Genomic DNA, 25936 nt, shown 5'->3' on the forward strand with positions numbered 1-25936 from the left:
CATTGGTCCCATGGCCACACCCCCTATGGCTTAGTTTGCTCCACCCCCAAGAATTTTGCCTTATATACAGCTGGGCAGAACCCTGACGAGTTGCACCCATTCCATTCCATTCCATTCCATTCCATTCCATTCCATATATCCTGCCTTTTATCTCAAGGCAGTTTATACAGGGATGGTCCGTCATTTTATTTCCACAACAACCACCAGGTGAAGTGGATTGGACTGAAAAAGAACCAAAGGCCCAGAGCCCCCCAGTAGGTTTCTGTGGTGGAGCGTGCCTTGAATCCCGTTCAAGTTCCATTCAGCATCTCAGTCACTAACACCACACTAGCTTATGTAGAATTGTTCACAACTCCCCCTGTATACCACTACGTGCTTGATTGTAGCTGCTGTTGCTGGCATATTCCTTAGCATCCTAATTTTTATTATGCTTTTGTATTTATTTTGGAACACATTCTAAAGGCACAGGGAATTCTAATCTATACTGTAAGAAAATAATTGGAAATTAAATACAGGATCTGGTTGTGGCCTTGAGAATTAGCTCCATATATATAGGTAGTTATTTTACCATAGCTGTGGGGAGGGGAGGCAGGAATCAGGCACCAGCTATAAACTGGCTTTACTTCAAGTAACTCACAGCATCAAAAACTAAAAAGTGGTTTTTGGCAAGGACTCAAGAGTTTGAAATGGCACATGATTACATGTCACTACCTGGGTGTGGAAAATTAAAGACTAATGTGAAAGAAATGGAAAGACAAGGTAGCTGCTTTTCTGTTCTAGATTTTAGTGGATTGCCTGAAGGTAGCTGGTAATCTTTTGAGTTTTTGATTGCTGGTGATGAAAAGGTATGGAAGAGATTGATTGCAGGGAGTTTAAGTCTAAAGCTTTAAAGCAAAGAATGAAAGCTCAATTTCTGAACTGGAAGCCAGGGAAGATGGATAGACAACAGGGGTGGGTAAATAATTGCATGAAACTATTTGACTGCTCTTAAGTACTATCGCTAGAACTGGGTGGCTGCTCTCAATTCTGATCCTAAATGAGTGTTGAAAGCAATCTTTAGAATTATAAGAAAGACTCCGTTTATGCACGTAATGGCACTTTTTGAGCTGGGTGTGGCCAATAACAAGAATGGAGATTCTCTCTTCACAAATATGGCTTGACTTCTTCTACAACAGGTAGATATTGCATGAATGTGACCCTGCCTTATTTTTTAAAATTTATCTTTTATAATTAGATTTGCAGACTGCCTGACTCCCAGAATAGTCTGAGTGGCTTAAAATATACACAAAAAGACCAAACAATTTTAAAAAATGTGCATCCACAAGAGTAAAACAACCAAACATACCCCAAACCAACAGAAACTAACAAAGGTCCAGCATCTACTTTAACCTCAGGCCCCGGAGCAGAGTCACATTTTTATCAGCTTCTAAAACAGCCATAGGGTGGGAGCCATACAAATCTCTGGGGGGATGCTGGTCCAGAAGGCAAGTGCTGCAGCAGGGAAGGCACACATCCTGGGTTCTGATAGATGACATTGTTTAATTGACAGGACCTGGAGCACACCCACTCTACTCAACCTCACTGGGTGGGCAGAAAGTATTAGAGATAGTCAAGAGGTGACTAGGGCGTGAGTGACTGTCTGAAGGACCTCCTGCTCTAGGAAAGGATGCAACTAATGCATCAGATGTACTTGTGCAAAGGCCTTCTTGGTCACAACAGTCACCTGTTCCTTAAGCAGGAGCTGTGAATCCAGGAAGACCCCCAGATGGCAGACCAATCTTGAATGGGAAGTCTGGCCCCATCCAAGACCAATTATGAAAAATTCTTAGAACCAGGAGGCCCAAATAACTACAGCTACTTGGTTTTGTCAGGATTAAGCCTGAGTCTGTTCTTCCCCATCCACACCCAAACAGCTTCCAGACACTGGGCCAGGACATCAACAGCATAACCTGGATGGCCGGGGTTGAGACACAGGATTAGGTATCAGCAGTGGACTGATGATATCAGACCCCAAACCAATGGATAACCTCACCTAATGGTTTCATATAGAAGGCAGGTGAGAGTGTTGAGCCCTGAGGCAGCCCACAAGTGAGGGGTGGGGACGCAACCTCTCCCATCAATGCCAGCTGGAACTGTCATGGAGGAAGGAGAAGAACCACTGTAAAACAGTACCTCCCACCCCCAAATTCTAACCAGTCCAGAAGGATACCATGGTTGAAAGCCACTGAGAGATTAAGGGGCACAAGGATGGATGCATGCACCACCCCCATCCTGGCTCTGCCAAAAGCCATCACAAGTGCAACCAGTGCTGTCTTTGTACTGTGTTCTAGCCTGAAACTTGATTGAAGTGGATCCAGATAATGTACTTCCTCCAAGATCCTTTGCAATTCCTGCCCAACCATCTTCTGGAGAGTGGATGATAGCTGTCAAGCAATGTTGGGCAACTGTCTGGTATATGAGATTATTTGTTTGTTTGTTTATTGGATTTCTCGGGTGTTCCAGTCAACCATGAGTAGTATATAGTTCCCAGGTCAGTCAGAGTAAAGCTTTCAGAGAAATAGAAAATAAGGGCGGGGGGTGTTGTATCCTCCTACAGTATATTCTTGAGGCTCTGTTGTAATTGCTTATTTGTGTGTTGAGCCTTATATTCCTTATTCACACAGATTTCATAATGTTCTTTAAACAAAGTAAAAAAAAACAAATACTGTATTTTGTTCTGAAGAACCAAATTTGTATCCATATGTTTATTAATAAAATAAGAGATATTTGACCCAATACAGTCTATGGTCTATGCAAATGTATACTCTTGACTTAATTTGTGACAGAGGCCTGCTAAGCAAGGCTGTTGAAGTTTATTCACAGTGCTGACCCTCCCTCCCTCCCTTCTTTTCTGCTTCAGTCTGATCAGCTCTGAGTAGTTACTGAGTTATTTTAAAAATAGGAAGGTGTAATAAGAATGTTAGTGAGTCTGATGAGGTACCTTGTATCATTGAATAAGTATCAAGAACTATTAGATTCAGTGCACAGTATTCCTTCCCCTAAAAATGAGTTTTTGAATGAGTGAAGAAAGTAAGGAATACTTATTTTTATATCCTTGTTTTTTTCTTGATTCTCTGATAAATGGGTTCTGTTCTGGAATTCTGGAAGAAGGTCTTGCTAGTGACATTGCCAAGGTCTCTGGAGCATAATTGTTAGGCCTGCCTTCCTCAACCTGATACTCTCCAGATACTTGGGGATTTTGAGATCAGTAAAAGTTGTTCTTAGCAGAGATTCACTCTTTCTTTTTCCAATAGTGTAATATCCTCCATTTCTGATGACAATATTGAGTTAGCAGATAAAAAAATAAATCCTGTTGTACATCTATAACAACAGGAAAAGACTGGACATCAACTGTTTTTGTTGTGATTAAGCCTTCTGCTTTGGATGGGTTTGAACAGAAGGAAGATTCCACTGTCCTTCCATCTCCTATAGGTGTCCACCATTCTCTGATGATCTTCTCTGTAGATTCACCCACAATATCATATGAGATGCAGTATAGATGGGATGCTTTGAGAAGGAGGGGTCTCATCCTAAATTGACTGAAGTTTCATGAACTTCTTCTCTTCATCTATTAGGACTTCTGTGATCCAGTTTAGTAGGTCTGTCGCCATCAGTAACCATAAAAATACTGCTCTTCTATTTTCCTGCAACATCTCATGCAGACCTACAGTATTGTTGAGAGCTTAGTGTTTGTCAGTTTTTTTTTTTAATCATATGTCATAGCAGTTCGGTGTTCATGCTGCTTTTTCTTGCTGGGAAATCCTTGTGAGGTCCAGCAGCCAGATGTGTAGACTATTTAGCCGTGACAAGTCACATTGCCCGGGATATACCATGAGGAGGCTAGTCTACATTGCACTGAGTTGGGCTGAGAGAGAGGGACTGGCCCAAGGTCACCCAGCCGGCTTTCATGCCTGAGGCGGGACTAGAACTCACAGACTCCTGGTTTCTAGCCCAGAACCTTAACCACTACACCAAACTGGCTCTGTTTGTCAGTTGATAGACTGCTTTTTCCTGCATCTTCCAGGTAAAAGGTAAAAATAAAGTTGTCTTTTGTTGGAATTCAACTCCTGGTGACTACACGGACACAGTTCTTCTCAGTTTAGCCTTGGAATTCCTGGTGGTTTCTCTCTCAAGTGCTAACTAGGCTTGTGCCTACTTAGCTTCCAAACACAGCAGACAAATTTGGCCAAGTGCTGCCAACTTGTGAGAGAACTGCATATATCCTTCATGAGCATGTTTTCATTTTGCTGCCTTTAAATCAATCTCGACTCCTAATCACTGTCTCGACAAGTCCCTGCAGTTTCCTTGGCAGCATTTTCAGAAGTGGTTTGCCCTTGCCTTCTTCCTAGGGCTGAGAGAGAGTGACTGGCCCAAGGCCACCCAGTTACTCTCATGCCTACGGCAGGACTAGGACTCACAGTCTTCCAGTTTCTAGCCTGGTTCCTTTAACCACCATACCAAATTAGTTCTCGTCCTTCATGATATCTGATCTCATTTTGCTGTCCACATTTTATCCAAAACTTAACCTAAATCTATGGAGAATTTAATCTGAAACATCAGCCTTTACATATTTAAATGTGATGCTTTTGAATCAGTTAGCTGTGAAAATCTGTTTTATAACTGGTGTGAAATTGTTTCCTCCGTAACAGTTTGTTGTTTTGGTTTGACTGTGATTCTGCCTGAGATACTATTGTTCTTGTTTCTGAGTTGGAATCAAACTAACTTAAATTGTTGACTAGAAAATAGAGCCACACCATTTTCTTCTCAAACCCTTGTGGAATTGCTGCTTTTCTAAAAGGAGCATTTTGATTTTTTGGACAGGATTTTATATGGCTCTAACATACAGCCTCGTGTGGCGCGGAGTGGTAGGTGGCAACCAAAACTCTCCCACAACCCAAGTTCGATCCCAGCAGAAGCTGGATTCTTGGGTAGCTGGCTCAAGTTGACTCAGCCTTCCATCCCTCCGAGATCGGTAAAATGAGCACCCAGTTTGCTGGGGAAGGTGACGACTGGGGAAGGCAATGGCAAACCACCCTGCTATAGTCTGCCAAGAAAATGTTGTGAAAGTGGTGTACCCCCAAAGGGTCAGACATGACTCGGTGCTTGCACAGGGGACCTTTCACCTTTCGTCAATATATAAGTACTGTGTTACTCTGTAAAATTTATTTTGTCTACCACTTAAGACCCTTTATATATGTGTGTGTTTGTGTGTGTGTGAATTTGGTTTTTTGGTTTTTTGTTTTGAAGGCAAGCTCCACAGAAGATGGAAACCCCTTGGAATTTGACCTTACATTTATGTCAGGGACACTTCCAAAAATACTGGAACAGTGTTTTTTTGTGGGGGGGAATTGCATTGGAAAAAGAATTCTCATTGAATATTCTAGGCATTTTCACTCTTGGGACTTATGCAGATATTTTTAAATTAATGAAGAAGCTGGGAAAAAAAATCCTAATCCATCTGTGGCTGACTTCAGGGTGTCAGGGTTAGGTTTTCATACCTCAGTGCACACAGATCCTACAGTTCGATTCCCATTAATTGTTCCTGAAGCTGCTTAGCAAGTGCAGTGCAAGTTACACCCTTCAGGCTGACCTTGCCAATAAATGAAAAAGTCCAATGAATATTTATAAATTGTGGCAAACACAATCTGAGCTGTTGGTGGCTTTGAAAAGTTTGCCCCTTTTTGCATCTTTGTAACACCTGCTTCTCTTTCAAGGATGCTACGGGGAAGCTCCTTTTACTGAATGCCTCCTCTCTTTTCACGTAATGCTTTCTTGTCACCTTAGCTTCTGTTCTTAGAGTCTGTGATACGTTTGTGTTGGTTCCTGTTTTTGAGACAATCACTGACAACTCAAAAGAGTGTTAATTTTGTTTTGGGAAACCTGACTGATAAACCTTTTTGATGAAGATGTCCTATCGAGTTCACTGAAATATCATGGAGGATTGAAAGAGCCCATCAGTCAGGAAGAAGACAAGAATTTTATGGACTCTCTTTTAACCCACACAGGATATTCCTGACTCCATCAAGTACATGGTTAGACTGTTTAATGATACTCCCCACGGACATGCTGTGCGCTGTAGTGTTGGTTAAACTGTCTTAAATGACTGAATATTCTTATTTTTTTCAAAAGCAACTTGAGATAGAAAATGCAAACATCAACAGCATAGCAAATTTAATACAATTGTAATAAAAGTCTGTTGAGTTTTAGGTGATAGATTGAATTACAGATTCCAACTTTTGTTATAAGAAATGTCCATTCAGGAAAAAAACATCACTTTGGATTCCATTCACAAAAGCAGTCTCTCTCCCCCCCCTCCCCATGTATTAATGGCTTTGCTTATATTTTAACTCATTTAGAAAGCTTGCATTCCGGGTTGTAGCTTTAGCACTCACAGTTCTTAACATATTAATATTTAATTGACAACAAATTACCAGAATTAACCCCATTGTTTTGTTTGCTTGAGGTTCCTTCACACATTATGCAAATTTAACCCAAGTGTCTATTCAAAGTTGGAGATTTTTACTTTCCCCCATGTTACTATTCCTTTTTAAATCTGTAACCAGTCCTTCAGCCATTATTTTGTACTTGTGACTGGTTGGCACACCTCTAAATTCTAGAAAAAATAAAATAATTTTCACAAGCTTGAGGTCTCTTCTCACCTATTAATATAGGTACATAGGTGACCCTTCAGAGCTATCAGAGTTGTTGAGAGAAATTTATTCCAACAGAGCTCCTCAACTTTACCAACTTGGGATGACATCCTGTGTCTTAGTGGCCTTAGAGACTTGGAGGCATCTGGTTATGCTGCCAAAGTCTTCATAGTATAATTGTTAGGACAGCCAGTTTCAACCTGATGCCCCCCAGATATTTTGGGAACTTGAAATTAATGAAAGCAGCTCTTGGCAGAGATGCATTGTTACTTTGTCCAGCAGTGCAATATCCTTCATTTCTGATGTCAGTGTCTAAATAGTAAATCAGGGGAAAAACCCCTTAATACAGAGCTGGCAATACTTGTGATGTGGAAGCTATAATTCAGCATTGAAACCTTCCGTATTTCCAGAGAATGACATTTGTAGATGTGGTTTCGTCTGTGGGTTGGGGTTGGAATTGCTTTACTTTTTGGGGGGTTGGCAAATTTTTAAATGGGATCGGGGCACAAGGCTTGTGAAAGACAAACTACTCCGTCCCCAAATCCTGAAAAGTAGCCTAATTTTGTGGCAGGTATTGGTGGGTAGGGGTGGGAGCAGTTTGCCCTAAAGCCTAAGTGTAGCAGTATTTTTCATAAAAGTAGCATTGTTTTAGGTTTTTGTGTGTGTGTTTGATTGATTTTATTACTGTGACATTTGTGTTGCAATGCTTTATAAGGAGTTTTCTTTATAATAATTTCCATATGCCAACCTGGAAGCTTTACATTAAAGAGTGATCTGTAAATAATTTGAATAAACCATGGCTTTCTGATGGGCAGACAACTGATATTCAAACATGACAATTAACACTGTGCCTTTCACTACAGTATACAAATCACCATACTTAGTAATCAAAAGTTTGGAGACAAGCATGCTAGGAAATAGACATTTTATGCTTTTATTTCAGTGCTATAATCTGCTGTAGCAATCTGTTAAAAGGCGTATGTACTGGCTTTGTACATGTCTCATATTTCAAGCAAGTTCTAATTACTGAAGTTTTATTTACCCTTATTTTATGCAAATCTGTTGAGAATCAGCATCTGAAAGAATCAGTGTCTTGGGCTCATTAGTAAATGTGCACTCTGATGTCAGCTTTACATCAGACTGAGCAGTAGTGAATAATATGAGATTAAGCTGATTTTGTTAAAAATGTATGATTAAATGCCAAGTTAGATTGTCAAGACTGTTGTTTCCTAATTATCTTCTGTGCCACTGAAACATATCAGCCTGTATATCTGTATTTCAGTATTATTACTGTTGTTGTTCTTGTTGTTATTATTATCATTAAACATTTAGGAGTCAGGTAATTTTAGAATAAAGCACTTTTTCCCCTGCACATAGAATATATGCAGAGTTTGAGGGTCATTTCATTTATTTCCTAATTTGTAGGCCTTTTCTCAGTTATAACTTATTTCCAACGTTGTATGGAATACCAGAATGAAATACCAATAATGAATATGTACTTTAACATGAGTTTCCTTGAGCCATCTTCTGAAAGAGCAAGAGAGCCATGCCATTGCTTCAGGGATGGGCAAAAGATGGCAGCCACAAGACATAGCAAAAAGGCATGAGGGTTTCATTATATGGCTGGTGTCCTGATGACAACTTTTTGATGAGCTTGCTTCAGCTGCCATTTTGAAAAAAATTCCATAGGAACTGGAATATTTTGCACTAACTTTGGAAACAGTTATCATTGGGTAGTACATCTATGAAAACTTCCAAACCTATCATAGCTTAATACAGTTAACTCTACTTGGCAACTTTGGCAATAGTGGAAGCATATTATATTCCATGCTTACCTGTACAAAGCCAGGTTGTTTCAGGACTCGGTTTAAGGTACTGATTATGATCTCTAAGAGGCTCATAATTCTAAATCAATAGTAATTATACTGTCATTATTATACTGTTAATTTCATAATTTATTAAGAGACATGATTACAGTTATGAGGACAGACTGTGCACAAGACTGAAAAAAAGTCAAAGTACCAAGTATATCTGATTGGGGACTAAAACTTAGAGAATATGCAGCAATGGCAAAACTAATAGTATATGCACATCACAGACGTTTAAGTAAATTTAAGTCAGAATGGCTTCCACGTAGTATATCGTATAACATGCAGCAAGGTAAATGCAAACACTTAGAGTATGGTTTCTAGCATTTATGCCAATTGGTCCTGCAAATCAGTTGGAGTATAAAGAAGGGGGAACTCAGAAATTAAATATTTACCTATAGTATTTTTAGGGTTTTTAAAAAACATTTATAAACAATAATATGAGATTTTAACAATAAGCTCAAAAATGTATACTTCTTTTTTATATCATGAAAACAACTTTATATACTCTGCTTGATATCTTTTACTAATATTATATTGAGCATTAATTGTATGACTTTATTAATTATCTGTCCATTCATAAATAATCTCTTTTTTGAAAATACACTTTAGTTTTAAATAAAAGGATTATAATAAGAGTAAAAAGAAAATAAGCACCAAATACTATTGATGTACCTTTTAAAAGAAGGAAATGAATCTCTCTATATATCTGTATATGTTGTGTTATTGTTAAATAAAGTTTTAACCATCAGGAAAAAAATACACTATTGCTATTCCACTTGCATTTTTAAGGAAAAGCTGGGATCTCACTATCTTATTTCAATATATAACTAAAGTTCTCTAAATACTCTGATGGTTGCCTACTTTCACAATGGCTAAGGCAGGAACCCCCCCCACCCCACCCCACCCCACCCCACCCCACCCCACCCCACCAGTAGCTTTCTATTTTCAGCCTTCTAGTTATCCCAGATGCTTTTTTATTATTATTTTTATTATTCCTAGCATTTTTCCCCACAGGCACAGGGTCCACTTTTTTGGATCAACCAAATGTTGATCCATTGAGTAGCCAGCTTGTCACCTGAGGCTGACATCATGAGCTGAGAAAGGGACTGGCCCAAGGACCCCCAGCTGGCTTTGTGCCTATGGTGGGACTAGAACTCACCGTCTCCTGGTTTCTAGCCTGGAGCCTTAACCACTAGGCCAAACTGGCTCTCTATATCCCAGATGCTGTTATTGTCTTCTTTTCTGGACCCCAGTATAAGCCTGGAGGGAAAAACTCCTAGTCTCTTTCCTCAAAAATGTCTCACAGCAGAGTCCTCTTGCACTGTTAAATGCTAACATATTTCAATGTTACATCAGTTTAATTTTGTAGCCCTTTAAAAATGAAAATGTCAGTTACCAGCATGAATGCTTCCTTTATTTATTTTTAAAGAATCTTTGAAAGATGCACCCTTCCTATCTCTGGCATCAGAATGCATATTTCTCTCTCTCTTTCACACACAGAAACACATAAATACAGTGGAAACAAGCTGTTTTTGCCTATAATAAGGCAATTCTCTCTTCAGCAAGACTCCTGCAAATATTAAAGGGAAATGGGATGTTGGAATGGCTGCTGTAGTCAAAAAACCTATTGCTGCTTTAATTGTTTAGATGAGTTAAGGTTCCCTTCATTACCTTTGCATGTTGGTCCCCTTCCCAACTCCATTATCATCATTTTATTTCATCTCTCGTATTTGCAGAGATAAAAAGTTTATTGATAGCTGTATTTCAACTAATGTCTGTGGCTGAGCTGCAGTGCAAATGAATATTTGAAGACAGGGGAGACAGATTTGTCACGTATTTCCCTGGCTTCCTTTCCTCATGCCACATCCCATTTTGTCACCGAGCCTGCTTGAAATACACTCCCCACAGAGACTGGAATGAGAGGAAAGCTTGTAGCTCTTTCAGCCATCCCCTTTCCAACTAGTCGCTGGATGCTGTTGCAGACCAACTCCACATAAAGGGAGCATTTAGAGGTGCATCCCCTTATCCAAATCATCAACTGCTGCTAAAACACACATCCTTAGGACAGGTTGCTTCTACACTGCAAAGGAGCCTGAAGGAAAATGCATTTCATAAGGTGATGGTTTTGCCAGACGCCAGTTTAAAGGGAAGCTGTCACCTTTCAATATTGAATCAAAAACTCCTCAATTATTCATTCTGCTCTCCCTCACTGGAGGAGCCGCAAAATAGACCCAGCAGGTTTCCAGTCTCTTTCAGTTTGCAGATCTATTATTCAAAGCTTGCACGGATGTTTATTGCTTTGGAAATGGCTAATTTGTAATTATGGGCACCTCCTTACAGGACTTCGGTGGCAGTTCAAAAATCAGCTCTGCACTTGTCTGTTCTGATGACATCAGCTGTGGCTAAGCTGGCTTCATTGTAGTATAAATGGTATAATAAGACCTGAGAGAGGAGGTTTGTTAAGGGTCCCATTACTGAAGAAATACAACATAATGCAACTGTACCCTGAGTGTCCTTCAAGGTGCTGATGGTGGTATCAATAGCTATAAGCACCTGGAGTCCAATTACTTACTGCAAAATCTCTCCTGGTGTGGGCTGTCCTTGCAATTTGACTCTTGGTTTATGTCCCTCTCCCCACACAACCCTCCATTAAGAAATGTTTGATTTCTACCTTGGAGCTCAAGCAATGATTCTGAAGTCTGCACTGGGTTTTATCTTCCAAATTTCCTACATTGAGATATTAATTACCCTTTTAAATGATCTGAAACAAAGGTAGCACAGCGAAGGAATATACACAGATAATTCTGTTGCTGCAGAAGCAAACAAGCAGAATGTGGAATGTTTAAGAGAAGGCGTTTTATATTCTAATGTGAATCCTTTTTATTCATCCACCACCACCCCCTCCCCTGTGGGCAAAGTGAATATTAAAGGTGCGCAGATTCTTTCCATCCCAACCTGCCCCCCTTTAACAAAGCAACAACCCTCCAAAATACAAAGCTAAGGAGACAATCGATTTCTCAGGTTAAACCATTTTTCAACACTGGCTTTCTGATGTGTTGACCAAATACCTGTTTCAAGACTCTCACTGACAACCAAGAAGATAGAAAAAAGGAAAGTGAGAACACAATTATTTGTCTGATCATTAAAGAATTGTCAAAGTTTAGATACCCCGTTTCTAATGAATCCAGGTATTGTAGACCTCTAAGACTTTTTCACCTGATCAGGAGTAAAGCCAGTGTGGACTTGAAAGACAGTGCTCTCAGTGGAATTGGTGATTCTTGAAGCTGATTTAGGAAACAGCAAGGAATATTCTGATCTGTTGACTGTAGAAAAGCAGGCTTACTGTCATGAGTACGGATGGTGAGCTGGAGGGGGCCACTATCCAGGGGGAAAAGCACATGCGTAGTTTAGAGGCTTTGAACTGTCCTTCAAAGAAACTCAGAGCAGACCCACCTTGACTTTGGGGTTTATCTGTCTGGGTTTCCCACGCTCCTTCAGTTTGGTAGGATTTTCTGTCTATGATAGCAGTTAATAAACACTAGAGACTAATTTCTTGTCTCAGCATGGTTTTTTGCTTAAGTCAGAACACTTACCATTGGGAAGTGAAAGAAATAACAAAATGATTATATTACCTGTGAGAATGAGTCTGTAGCAGACAGGCCCGCAACTAGGATCTGTGTCACCCGGGGCAAACATGGATTCCGTGCCTATTTTTGCACCTCCCCCCAGCACTCATTTTGGTACCCTCTCAGTGCTCATTTTGGTGCCCCCCCCCCCCAGCGTGGTGCCCAGGGCACATGGCCTGCTTGCCCCCCCCAGTTGCAGCCCTGGTAGCAGAAATGTTTAAGTATATGATGGGTTGGTCTTATACTGTAGGATCACCACTAAATTTAGGGCCATGATAAACACAGAGTTGTACTCAAGTTCAGCTGAGGTCAGGTAGACCCTTTTCTTTTGCCCTTTCACAGGTTGCAAATACCCTTTTTGGTAATCAAATAGGGCTCCTATTAATTACATTTGATACTGTAAAGGTATGTGAGAATGACCCTGGGAAACAGGAGGAAAGCCACAGCCTAGACAATAGTCTGATAAACGAAATCTGAGTCCAAAAGAGGGGTGGTGGTAGAGAAAATATCTCAGAAGGGACCCTCCCTAGTTTTTGGGAGAGTAGAAATAAGGGAGGATGAAGGAACTTTCAGACTTGCAAGATTCTGTTACTGTAACCTTACAATAAAGGTAGTATTAGTACTCATGGCTGGTGCTTCTTGTCTGGACTACTTCAGAGGGCTGACAGATACCATCAGTATGCATGTACTTCATGTGCAGGGAAGAGGGAAGCCATTTGGTCTCTCTATATGCACATGCCTAGGAACAAAGATAGAAGACTGTGAAATTAGCAATCTCAAAGAGTTGACTTAGAGAAGAACAAAGAAGTGACAGAGTAAATCCCAGTTTCTCTGTTTACACCTCTCTGTCTCTTGTAGTAAGTTGTCAAGTGCTGAAGAGTCAGTGCCACTGAAGTCACACTTCCAACATGAAGAATGTTGTGGATTACAGCCCCACTGCTGCATTTTACACTATTGCAACTTCTGAATTGTCTTCTAGTCTATGGCAATAATCCAAATGGAGGTTATCAGAGCATGAGCCATCCCTGTCCAGGAAATGTAACAGCTTCTGGATCAGGCACAGGTGGCTGAATGCTATCTGGGTCACTGGTACCATCTGGACCTCAAGTGGTAGGGATAAATCTGCATACTTGATACTCTGGGGACACAGTCCCTTCCTAGCCAATTACTGGGATTCAGCTCCAGGTTATTGGTTCTTGTCCATCCAGCCCATTACAACATCCAGACACCAAGTGAATCCTTGGATTGCCTCACTTGATGTCAGGGAGAAATAGAGTTGGATGTCGCCTGTGTACTGATGGCATCTAATTCCAAACGCCAGGATGATCTCACTCAGTGGCTTCATGTAAATGACCATTTATGAACCATGAACTCAACAAGCCACTGTTAGAATTTTTTTTACTTATTTCCTGACCAGGTTCGCTTCTGAGCCGGGACCAAAGAAACAGGCAGTTGCATGAAATTAAGTTCTTTATTTTTCACCCAAGAGCAAAAGCGATAACAGCAAGCTGTTAGGTGGGCAATCGCGCAGGACCCCCTCCTTACAGCACATTATATACATTCCATTCCACTCCTCCTTTAAAATACCACCCCTGACTCAGTTACCCATATTCCACCTTAACCTCATTCCATATTAGGAATTTCCTTCCTTTACTTTATCTTAACATCATTCCATATAAGGGACTTCCTTCCATCCTTGCTAGGGCGCGTTGACCATTATTAAACAATGCCTTTCCTCTGGAGAAGCGATCCTTGGAATGTACACTTTATCTTGTTTCTATGGGCACAGCTATCTATCAAGGCCTGTAGGCCTGTGAGAAAGGAAGAGTAAGAAAGTCAACAAAACTCTTCAAGGAAATACAACATGATTTCAGAGCCATCATAAGAGTACAAATGTTTCTAATATGTAAATACTAAATATAAAATATATGAATATGAAATATATTTGTATTTAAGTTCTATATATGTAAAATCTTCTATCACCATGAAGGAATATCTCAGAAAAATCCAGAAAACACAGGCAGAATGATTAAAAAAAAAAACCTGAAATGAACCCTGTTGATGCAGAGATAGTTTTTTTTTTTTTTATAGTTTCACACTGAATAAAATAACATAAAAACTTGGCAGAGTTTCTGACTGCATATTTCAGAATTCCTACCCACTTCCAGTTATAGCCCAGCAGTAACTTAAAAGATATGTGTGTGGACAGATGTGCTTGCCGTCAGACTGAGCCAAGCTGTCTACTGTAGATAAAATCCTACAGCCCTTTTTCAGAAAAAGTGGGAATGAACACACTCTTAGAAGTAATATCTCTTTTCAGCAAAGGCAGGTTTACTGTCCAAGGCTGTCAATGCACTATTTCATGCAAAATGAGCCAGCAGCCGCTGTAACACCAGTCCCTAACTCATTACCCAGAAAGCATTTGGAAATACCTTGAGCATCACGAAAGGTGCTTTATACATCCATGGCATTGTACAAGAAATATAGATGCTGCTGAGCCGTGCGCTGTCCAGTTGTCTCTATTTACTAGGGACAGCCATTATTTTCCCTGTATTTCTCCTTGAAAGATAGTGCTCTTATTGTGCTGCTCTTCTGTCTTTTGGGGAGAATAGCAACAAAACAAAATGAGAGGAAATTCTAACAGCTGCAGTCCCACATATCTGGAAGTGGGACATATTCAGGAAGGCTGATTTATTTGACTTAATCAGTATATTCAGATTCATTGTAAGATGAACCAGACTGTTTTTAAAAGTAACTGGTTATGGCCAAGTCCTCCATCTCCTCCTTGTCTCATTCTTTCTCTCACATGTTCTGTCCATACTGTGGCTTCCCGACCTGTATATATGTTTCTCATAGGGAGAATGAGAAATGTCTCATCTACATTTTTTAAATTTGGAGAAGAGCGTTCAGAACCACCATAGCATTTTCACTGCGTGAAGGGAGATCCCATGCTTTTTCTGTATATTGTTTTCCAAAATTACAGTCCAGAATGGCCCAGAATTAGCCATTCAAAAGTTTCAAACCTTTACACCATTCTGTCCCAACTAGTGCCTTCCAGCAATGTGGGGACTATAATTTCCAAAATTCCTAGTTAGCAAGATAAGTGAAATACCTATGCTAAACATAGTTTGTTCATCAAAACAAGTAACTCTCTCTCTCTCTCTTGTAGTCCTGTCGCGTACAGTAGAACAATAATGGCTTAGCAATTCACTCTTTGGGGGGGGCATTATGAGATACTTACAATACTCCCATATTTAATATTTATTGCTTATCTGTTGTTAAACATTGGTGGCAACTTTCAGAGGGCCTGGGGGGGACTTCATCCAACTTTTGGGGGGGCTGAGGTTATATATCTCTGATCTAAGTCCATGCTACCTCTTCTCTTATTGAAAACATCCTTTGAGGACTTTGTTTCACACTCTGCCAACTGATGATTTACATTGGATATTTCAGATGGGATGAAGGAACTTTTACTCACAAAGCACATGCTCCTTTGCTGAGCAGTCGTCCCTCCCATGATCTTTTCTCTTTTATGGCTGTTCTTTAATAGCATCACTTCCTTCCGGATGATACTTTACATTATGGCTGAGGCAAGTGTCAACAAGTATCCTGCACTGTCGCTACACTTACAATATAACGGCTGTGTTTGTGCAACCATAAACCATTAAGACAATTGCTTGAGCTTGCGCAACCTATTCGTCAGCAAATCACATTGAGTAGGTTTCCTAGCATATCTAGCCACAAATTAGCCAATTGTTTTACTATGTTATGCAAACCCAGCCTAACACATGCAAACACTATTTTGCAGTTATAAATTAAGCATAGGGCTAGACAAATGCAGAATACGACCCAGGAAAATTAGTTTTGTGGCAGAATATTTCAGGGGGAAGGAAGTGCAGGGTAGCTTCCACTTGTTTCACAGAACAGTTTGGAGCCACCTTCCCAAATGAGGAGACGAAAGGACTGAAACCTTGCAATTCATGAAGTTCAAATGGGTAAGCCAACACACACTTAATGTAAATTTCATCTCTCCGTCAACAGAGCTAATTTAAGTCATAATCCTGAAAGGGCTCAGAGAGGGACTTTGCCAAGCTTATATTACACAGAGCCTCTGAAAGGCCAGCTAATAATTGGGAGGTATACACAGATTTTAAGCTGTAGTTGAAAGCAACATCTTAAAAGACAGGCTCAAAACGTGGTGCTGGATAAATGTAGGCTCAGCAAAGGTGGTGGTGGTGGTTATGCCCAACAGCCATCATGGGAAAAGGTTGGGGACAGAGAGATGGTTTTAGTAAAAGTTTGCAAATGAATCTCATCAAATCAATGCTGTTGTGGCACTTGGTTGTGCTTCGTAGTCTGGAGGGAAAGCAAAGGCATCTATTGTCCTGCTTTGTTTCCAGGCAACATATGAAGCTTAATATAAAGAATGGCTTGTTGGGATGAGAGCACTGCAGCATTCTCAGAAGTTGTCACTTTTAATGAGCTGGCCTGGTGCTACAAGGAAACTAATTCCTCTTCAGTACTTCTCTACAAGCCTTTCACGTTGTCCTGAAAATTGGCACAATCCATGGGTGGAGTGGGGGTGTTTGGTCCCACTGCCCTGGAGGAGGCAAAGGGAAAGTTGGCAGTGCATTAATGCTCAGTGAGTAACTGAGATGATGATTTTAAAGACAAATACTGGTAGTCCTTGCTTAACAATGGTAATTGGGACCAGCCACTCCGTTGTTAAGCAACATGGTTGTAAAGCATGACATCACATGACCACACCAACTTATGATGGCAGTTCTGGCAGTTTCAGTTGTGGTTGTTAGGTGAATCCCATGCGGTCATTAGGCACAACATCACATGGTCGCCGTTTGTGACCTCCTGCTGGCTTCCCCATTGGCTTTGCTTGTGGGAAGCTAGCAGAGAAAGTCACAAATGGTGATCACATGACCATGGGATGCAGCAACCATCATAATTGCAAACCAGTTGCTAAATCATGATCATGTGACTGAGAGGATGCTGCGACAGCCACAACCACAGTACATGGACCAGTTATAAGTCTCCTCATTTACCGCTGTTGAGCTTCAAACAGTCGCTGAACAAGTGGTTGTTCAACAAGGACTACCTCTATGAAATCAGGACCACCTGCCAACAACCGTAGGACACTATGTCTCTTAAGTCTTCAAAAATGAACCTGAAAAATATATTAAAAGTAGGGTTGGGTGACAGGAGAAAACTATGCTATTGAGCGGGGAATTGCCTCATTAGAATGAAGTAAAGAATATCCTGAAACCCTCATCATAACAATACTGCTAAGTTAGACGATCCCATAATGATTCAAGGTTCAGCATGACATTAGTGGTTGATTGCAGCTCAAATAGGAAAGCAAACATGGACTGGGCTACTTCACCCTTGAATCTGCTTGCAAATCTGTATGGTTTTAGAGTCACAGAGCAAGACAGCTGCAACATTTCATTTGGAGAAGAATGTGCCAGGGAGATTCTCACCCCTACCCATCAAGTCTGTGCTGCATTCATACATACTTGGAAGCCAGGATTAGTGGCCTGGTCCACACACATCAAGCTAACTTCAAAGCAAAGCTGTAGATTGCAGGAATCAACCATTTCAAGTCATGTTACAACTGGTATTTTCAAAGAGGGCATCCCTGAGCTGTCTTTGTTTTTTTTTGCTCTAGGGCATTGCCCCCAATATGGGAGTATTTTCATAGATCCTAACGTTGAGAACAGTTCTAATCCAGGAATGCACACATACATACATACATACATACATATATTTTCAGGGTGAGGGTTACACTTTAGCTGTGAGTGTTGTTCTGAGAAGCAACACTCCTACAAGAAGATGAGGCTGGGACAAAAGCTACATATGATTTAAATTAGATTAATAAAATAATTGCACATATTTAATATTTTTCTCCTTTCAGTCAGTTAAAAATTACATTTTGGGGCAAGATTAGAAAAAGCTTGGTAGGAGCATAGCCACAGCTTTGGGGGCTGACTTGTGGCCCTGGGGTCTCGGGTCGGATGTCCCTGTATTAGGTGGGCGGATGTGTGAATTATTTGTGTCTGTCTGTATTCTGATGGAAAATAAAACATTTGGCTTCACCAAAAAGTCAGTGGCCTGACTTTATAATAGAGTTGGATGATTTCCTTGATGAATGAGTAAACATTGACCAATTCATTTGCCCTTGTTCTGTAGGGAGAGAGAGCGCGCACAAAAGAATATCCTGGTCTTTTATTTTTCTCCTGTACTTTATTATATGTTTTGCCTGTGAAAACTGACATGTCACCTGATCATTCTGTACAGAAAATATCTTTTCATCTCTCTCACTACCTAAGAGAGGTAGAAGTTGATGCTGGATCTAAGGAACACAGAAAGAGAAAAAAATGCTTCTTAGGAATACCTCTGTTGTCATGACTGGCCTGAAGGATTAGAGGCACGCCTTTTCAAAAATCCTGCTGCTAATTAAGTTTTGACAAAAATGGGTCACATATTGTGTTCACAGTAAGATTGACTAGAATGAAACTGAGAATGCATAGAAGCTGATGTGATGGAAAGGTGATTGTCCGGCACTTTTTTTGTGTTTATGTATGCTGAGTTGATTCATTTGAGTTTAAAGCTTTAAGCTTTGTAAAAGGGGTCTGTGAAGTTCTGTGAGACTAAGTACACTTTTCTTCACAAAAAGGCAAGAAGTGATAAACTGAAGTGGCCATTGAATCCCATATCCTTTTCATTAATTCTCAGCAGGTGATTTACAGAGGGAGCAAGTCATGGTGTCACAACTCAGGCAAGATGACCTGTATTTGCTGTATACAACAGGCATCCAATTTTTGGAGAAGTCTATGTGCTTCTAGAGAAGCCTGTCCAATTTGTAGGATCCTTGGGAAAGTCCTTCTCTTGATCCCACCATGATTTGAGGTATGTTTGGTGGGAACCTGAGAGACAATCTTCTCAATGGCTGTTCCCAAGCTTTGGAACTCTCTTCTAAAGGGGATTACGCTACCTCTTTTTCTGTAAAAAAAGGTTTACTTCAGGCAAACCTTTGGGATGAATGCTGGCTTGGCTACTGAGCTGCATTTTAATTGGTTGAACTTTGCATGTTCAGCTGAAGTACTTTCATAAAAATACCATTAAATCCTGCTGCTGATTGCTGTGAGGGTCTTTTCTGACAGAAAGGTGGAGCATAAATTCAATAAGTAAAGAGAGAATGTGGCATGTTTGGCAGAATTTATGACAAATTAGGATTTTGTGTAGGTGCTATCAAACTAATGATATTACAGTAGTATTTGATGACCCTTGGTTCCATTTTTGGTTTATATTATCACTTGTGCTTTTACTATATGTGTGAAAGGTGAAAGGTCCCCTGTGCAAGCACTGAGTCACTTCTGACCCTTTGGGGGGACGCCGCTTTTGCGACGTTTTCTTGGCAGGCTATGGCAGGGTGGTTTGCCATGCCATTTACTATATGTACATAACCAGTTTTATTACAGTTTGGGGGGTGCCTTGCCTGCTGCCATAAAACATTAACAATCCAACATTTTTATGCTGGTGGTCTAGTTCAGTAAACTATTACAGTTTCTCCCATCTGTAATTCTTAATGATGTCCATCTTTCCCATTTCTTTCATGAAGGCCCTGCTCCGACAGGAAATGCTCTACTAGCTGATCCATAGGACCATCTTGCCCCAGTGCAAGTGCAGCCTGCTGATCATTTCTCGAGGGCAGGAATGCATGGCATCCTCTATCTGCCCTCTAGTCAACCAGGAAGGCAACTTCCACATGTCATTTTCTGCTAAGTAGCATTTTCTGACTTGTGCCAGCTCATGCAGTGCTGTCTCTGCATTATTGCAATGCAAACAAATCCCTCCACTCCAATTGGCTACTGTGAACTGTGGCCCCTCCTCTCCGGTCATTGGTCTCTGCCCTCCATGAGCACTTTTTTTACAAGTTCACCCATTGAACAGTGAGAAGCTGGGTGTATAGATTTTGGTGGACGCTGGGGATAGCCTATTCTTCTCTGTTGCTGTTGCCTTTTCATTTGTTTCTCCTTCTGGGGCCAGTCTTCTCACAGGGCAGTTATTGTCCTGGTTCTTCCTTCCTCTTTCCCATTGTTCATTTATTTGGGAGGGTGATAAAAAACAGCCTCAGTCACAAGAAGGATGAACAGCAAGGGATGGGAGCCGGCAGTAGGCCTCCTGTGACGGTATGGGCTTCAGCAGTTACCTAATGATGCTGGCCCCAAATATAATCCAGTCGTTATTATATTCCTGCCCTGTCATAATTTCTTCCACCCTCTTTCTTGCTTTTTAGGAAAGTGTTTTCCAGTTTGAAAAAGGATTTGCTGTACGTTGAAGACCTTGCCAGGATGGGGGGGGGGGGATTTGTTTTTCCTAGATTGGACCCATCTGCTTCTCCCACAATTCTTCCAGATCCAAATGCCTAATATTGAATTGACAGCAATATTCTTTGCTTTCTCCAATTCCATGATAATTCAAAACCTAGATGTGGGCTCTGTGTCTGCCATCTGCTGGTTTGGATAAAAGTGGTTTACTCCCAAATACTCAAAACTAAAACAAAGCAACCCTTACAGTATTCTTGTACTATATTTCCACATCATTGTCATTTTCATTATCTTCCTACCTTTCCAATGCTGTTTTCAGTATTTTGGTCCCTTTCCTGGAAAAAGAAGGAAACAATGGAATACTTCCATGTCTTTTGATTGAAAGCAGCAGGAAATCTCTTTTTAGAAAACTGGAAACACCTGGTTTGTTGGGCAGAAGATTTTTGCCTAGTTATTTTTGTCCTCCCTCCACCCCCTTTTGCAATTTTCATAGGTAATTCCTACAGATAATATTTAAAACAAATTTTAACACATCTCCCTTAGATTGAAAGCAGCCTCAGATTGAAGGCCATTTTTCATTTTCACCTAGTTGGGTCATCCTTTTGATTCTCAACATGCTTTGTGGAGCCAAGCCAACAAAAATTTGCAATAGCTCTAAAAGCATTCCAAGGAGACTTCTCTATAAAAAGTTAAAGCTTCTACTAGGTTTAATGTGAAATTAAAAGAACAGCATTCTTTTTGATGGAAAGAACAATAGGATGTAGATCTGCTGCCTTGAGTTACTATATAAAAATGGGGATACAAATCTTCAAATATAATAAAATGGCGAAGATGATGATGTTGATCGTGGTGGTGGTGTTGAACATGGAAAAAAAAAACAGAATAGAATACTACAGTACAAAATAATGGGGCATCATTGCTAGCCTGTGATTAAGAGCATTCAGACACTAGGTAGGGCCATGTTTGCTAGCCACACTTCTACCCCGGCATCCCCTGCTGTCTTAACCTCTATACCATCCGTTGTCTTAGTTGTAAAGGGGATGCTAGTGGGACACATGGAAGCCCAGGATGTGATGAGGAGTTCACCAGGAGTTCGTAATGCACAACTAAGGCTACCAAGCCCATGATTCCACACTTATCCCACCAAAATGTTTCCATATCACTGAGAAGGTGCCCTTAATACTTTTCTGCTAGAAATGTGTTTATTTCAACATGCTGCTCATTTAACTGTAGCTTGGTCAGTCACTGTGGTAACGAATGACACATAAAGCTGTACTTGTAGGTAAAAAGGGTCATTAACTATTTAGAATGCTTCTGGTGGTGTAATTCCACAAGGCATGCAAAGCCTGAAAAATGCTGAAGCTAGGCAAAGCTAACATTTGCAGAGCATCTGAGAAATTAAAGGCAGGGCAGTTTCACCTGATTTGTAAAACCAGCAGCAATAACTTAGATGACTTATTAGGCCCACCCTTGCCTTTAATAAAACAAAAGTCACCAAAGAAGCATGCTTATTATTGATTACCTAATTATTTCACAATGTTGCTGTTGGAAGTAATTACTGGAAACTTTTCCTGCCTTCCCTCCTTTCCCCAACTAGTAAATTCTCATTTGGGAGAAAGATAAACCTACCTCACTTGCTGCTGATACGCTTTTTCATACTTCTGAGGAATGCTTTTTTTAATACTAGTAAATGCTTCAGAATGACATTAATGATGTTAGACCGTTAAAGTCTGTCATGCATATAAGCAGCTATTTACTCTATTACAGAATAAACACGAAAGCCAGCTGGGAGCAGAAAACTCCGTGACGGGGGAATCAATAGGGAGGAAGAGATGACTCTTCGGTGAAGCTCCAGGAAAAATACATTTATGCTGCAGTGTTATTAAAAAAAGTGAATAGTCTCTTAATTATTTTACTGCAGCTATACCTTGGGGATGGTTTGTAAAGTAATTTATATTTAATCTAGTTTCCCTTGAATCCATTGGTTTGCAGCGGAGTTATGTAGATTTTGATAGGTAGATAGGAAGACTGATTGATCGATCAATAGATAGATATTATGAGTAAAGGTCAAGAACAACATTTTTCCTTAGAGTGCATGCTCATAAAAGGGGAGAGTAGCCTGAAAGACTATTAACAGTATCAGAAGTAATTGAAGTCTGTTGCCATCCAGATATGTTAAAGTGTAAACAGCAATAAATCTGGTGGCCCCTTAAAGACAAAGAAATGTATTGACTGAGTCTTTGTGGAAGACAGGCAGTCAGATGCATGGAGTCTTATCATGAGTGAGGATATACCACCCTCTATACTGCATAACGAGTGTATATATCTAGCACTCTTCCAATGCAACGTATGCCAACGTCTGCCAGCAATGTGCTCTTTATGGAACAAACTGACCCGTCCCAATTGAAAATAATAAATGGATACAAATCTGAGACTGAGAATGGTGACAATGTTCCTAAACTGTAGTGAAGCACTTTAGCTTCCCAGAGGTTCTCCATATGGTTTTAAAGCAGTTATCCTTGGGCAAAGGAATACCATATATATCCTTGGGGTGCTAATCCATATTTTGGATATCCCAGCTGCACAGGGGCTTATGTCCATAGATCTGAATTTGGATCCTTAGGCAGACATGATATCCAGTGTGTTGATTACATTTTCAAAAAGGGGAAGGAAGAGGATCCAGGAAACTGCAGAGTGGCAGGCTGACACTGCTCTTATCATTAGGCAAGGTGAAGTGCTTGTCTCAGGTGGCAGAGACGGGATGCACAGCGTCAGTAAAGTGCTGATGTAACGGGGTTCTTGTTCTGTCACCAGTGTGCAAGTAAGACCCAACTGCCTGATCTGGTCAGCCTATAAATAAGTGCATGGATGTATGTGTATGCCCCCCTAAGTTCTACTCTGTTCCTCGTTGTGGTAGTGGGGAAGGATGTGGGAACCATACTGGAAGTGTGTGTGTGCCAAGGGTATATACCCCCAGCAGAATCACCCAAGTCATGAAGGTCATCCCAGCTGCCCAGCTAAAGCCAGCAGGCATCTGTATTGGGCAGCAGCAACAGAGGAACATGCTGAAGGCAGATGATCACTTTAGTGACAATGGCAAAGGCGTCAATTCATAAACCACTGCTGTATTTTTCCAAGAAAACAACATGGATGAATAACCAAATTATGCCTGAAAATCTGGAGAATGTCACAGTGGCCAACAGATTCAAAAAGGTCAGTCTACATTCCAATACCCCCCCAAAAAAGATACTTAGCAGAGTGTGCAAATTATTGTACAATATCCTTAATTTCATATGCTAGCAAAGTAATGTTTAGGATCATCCAATACAGATTAGAACCCTACATGGAAAATCAGATGTCAGATGTTTAAGCTAGTTTTAGAAAAGACCAAGGAATAAAAGACATTATTGCTGATGCATGCTGGATAATTGAGAAAGCCAAAGAATACCAAAAATAAATTGGTACATCCTTCATTGATTATAGAAGGGCCTTTGCATTAACATGTCAAAGCTGTGGAATGTGCTTAGTAAACTGGGACTCCCAGAACATCTCATTGTCTTCATGTGAAATCTATACATAGGTCAGAAGCCACAGTCTGGATAGAACTTGGCCAAAAGGGCTGGTTCCAGGTCAGCAAAGGAGTGATACTCATCTGTATACTCATATTCTTCCAATCCAGTTTCCCTCAATATACAATAAATAAGGCTGTATGCTCTCTCCTTATTTATTCAACCAATATGTTAAATATATATTGAGGGAAGCTAGATTGGAAGAAGATGAGTGTGTTTTCAAAATTAGAGGAAGAAACATCAACAACCTGTGCTATGCTGACACTTCTCTGCTGGCTGAAAATGTAATGAAAGTCAAGGAGCATAATGAAAAAATGGGACTAAGATTAAATATAAAGAAGACCAAACTAATGTCAATAAGCCCAGCATCCAACCTTAGAACTGACAGCGAAGACACTGAAGTAGTGAATAGTGTGTGCTTTTTAAGATTGATGGTCAGCAGTAAAGGAACCAACAGTCAAGAAATATGTTACAAAACTAGCACTTCATAGGGTAGTAAGAAAGGCCTTGGAAAAGATATTCAGATGCATGATGTGTTTATATCATACTTATGCAGGCAGTGGTTGTATGTGAAAGTGAATGCTGGACTTTGAAGAAACATTGCAGAAAAAGTATTGATGCTTTTGAAATTTGGTGCTAGAGCAGGCTCCTGAGAATAGCATGAATAGCCAAGCAAACAAACAAATGGATCATTGAACAAATCAACCCAGAATTCCCACTCAAGGCACAAATGACCAGGCTTAAATTATCCTACTTTGGGCACATTATGTGAAGACCCAGCTCTCTGGAGAAAGCTCTAATGTGGGAAAGGTGGAAGAAAAGAGAAGAACTGGTTGACCAGTGGCAAGGTGGATGGGCTCAGTTACAGTAGGGATGAGTGCACCATTGGAAGAGGTGAAGGACCAGGCTAGGGACAGATCATCCTAAGGTCTATATATGTGGTTGCTCAGAGCCAACACTGACTTGATGGCACATGATCAGTCAGTCAGTCATCAATCAATGTACATATATGTGGATGGATGGATGGATGGATGGATGGATAACTAACTACTGGGGGATGATCCATCTTCTCTTCTGCAGCAGATAGCAACGTTTCTTGCTCCAGGTCCGCTTCTTTTTACCCTCAGAACTCTTCTCAGTGGGATAGGTGAGGCTGAGAGGGCACGGAGGCCGGCTCACACACTGCATTAAGCCATAATATGGCTTTGACTTAATGTGTTGCATTAACCCAGCCATTGTGGTTTATAAATTCACAGTGTCGGTTACAACTTAGTGTAACATGTCAATCCAGCCATACTCAATAAACCATGGTTAAATATTGTTGTGATGTGTGAGCTCAATCAGAATGATCTTCATGGCTAAGGGGGGAGAGCTGAGACTGTCACACCCAGGTTCTAAGTCAAGATTTAATATTATGAGGAATTGTGCAAGAGCATGGGAACACAACGTTATCTACATAAATCCTGACCCGTGAATTTATGGACCTCCACTACTGATTTTTAACAGTTACTAGGAGATTTGTATGGAAATATCTATGCCACTGAAAATGACGTGTATATGTATTTTATAAGACTTTCTGTTCCTTTGCCTTCTTTAAATGGCATATCTGCTTTAATGTTATTATTGTTCTTTTATTCCGTTTTTGTCCTTCAGATTCACCTACATGTAATATTTGAAATTCCTCATTTTAAAGAAAATTATCACTGAAACTCTACAGCAAAGGGCATTGGCAGTCTTATTGCTGAAAATGAAGTGCTATTTAAAAGGAGCATACCAAGACTCCCTAGGAATCATTTATATAATTTAGAGAACACATTCCTTTTCTAATGTTTGTCATGC

General features: G+C 40.4%; 1 long non-coding RNA gene across 2 annotated transcripts in view; it reads left to right on the plus strand.

The window, feature by feature from the left end:
* The window catches only part of LOC134507414 (uncharacterized), a 55983-nt gene extending 33587 nt beyond the window's left edge, over window positions 1-22396 (plus strand). Inside the window, exons 1-4 of one of the 2 annotated variants that reach the window (XR_010068903.1) lie at window positions 18943-19107; window positions 19820-19983; window positions 20498-20732; window positions 22296-22396. This is a non-coding gene — a long non-coding RNA (uncharacterized LOC134507414). Of the gene's footprint in view, window positions 1-18942; window positions 19108-19819; window positions 19984-20497; window positions 20733-22295 lie in introns of those variants that run through there. The other variant, XR_010068902.1, reaches the window with a different exon arrangement.
* Window positions 22397-25936: the final 3540 nt, after the last annotated feature.

This window comes from Candoia aspera, chromosome 1, assembly GCF_035149785.1.
Source record: "Candoia aspera isolate rCanAsp1 chromosome 1, rCanAsp1.hap2, whole genome shotgun sequence".
NCBI classification, from domain to species: Eukaryota; Metazoa; Chordata; class Lepidosauria; order Squamata; family Boidae; genus Candoia; species Candoia aspera.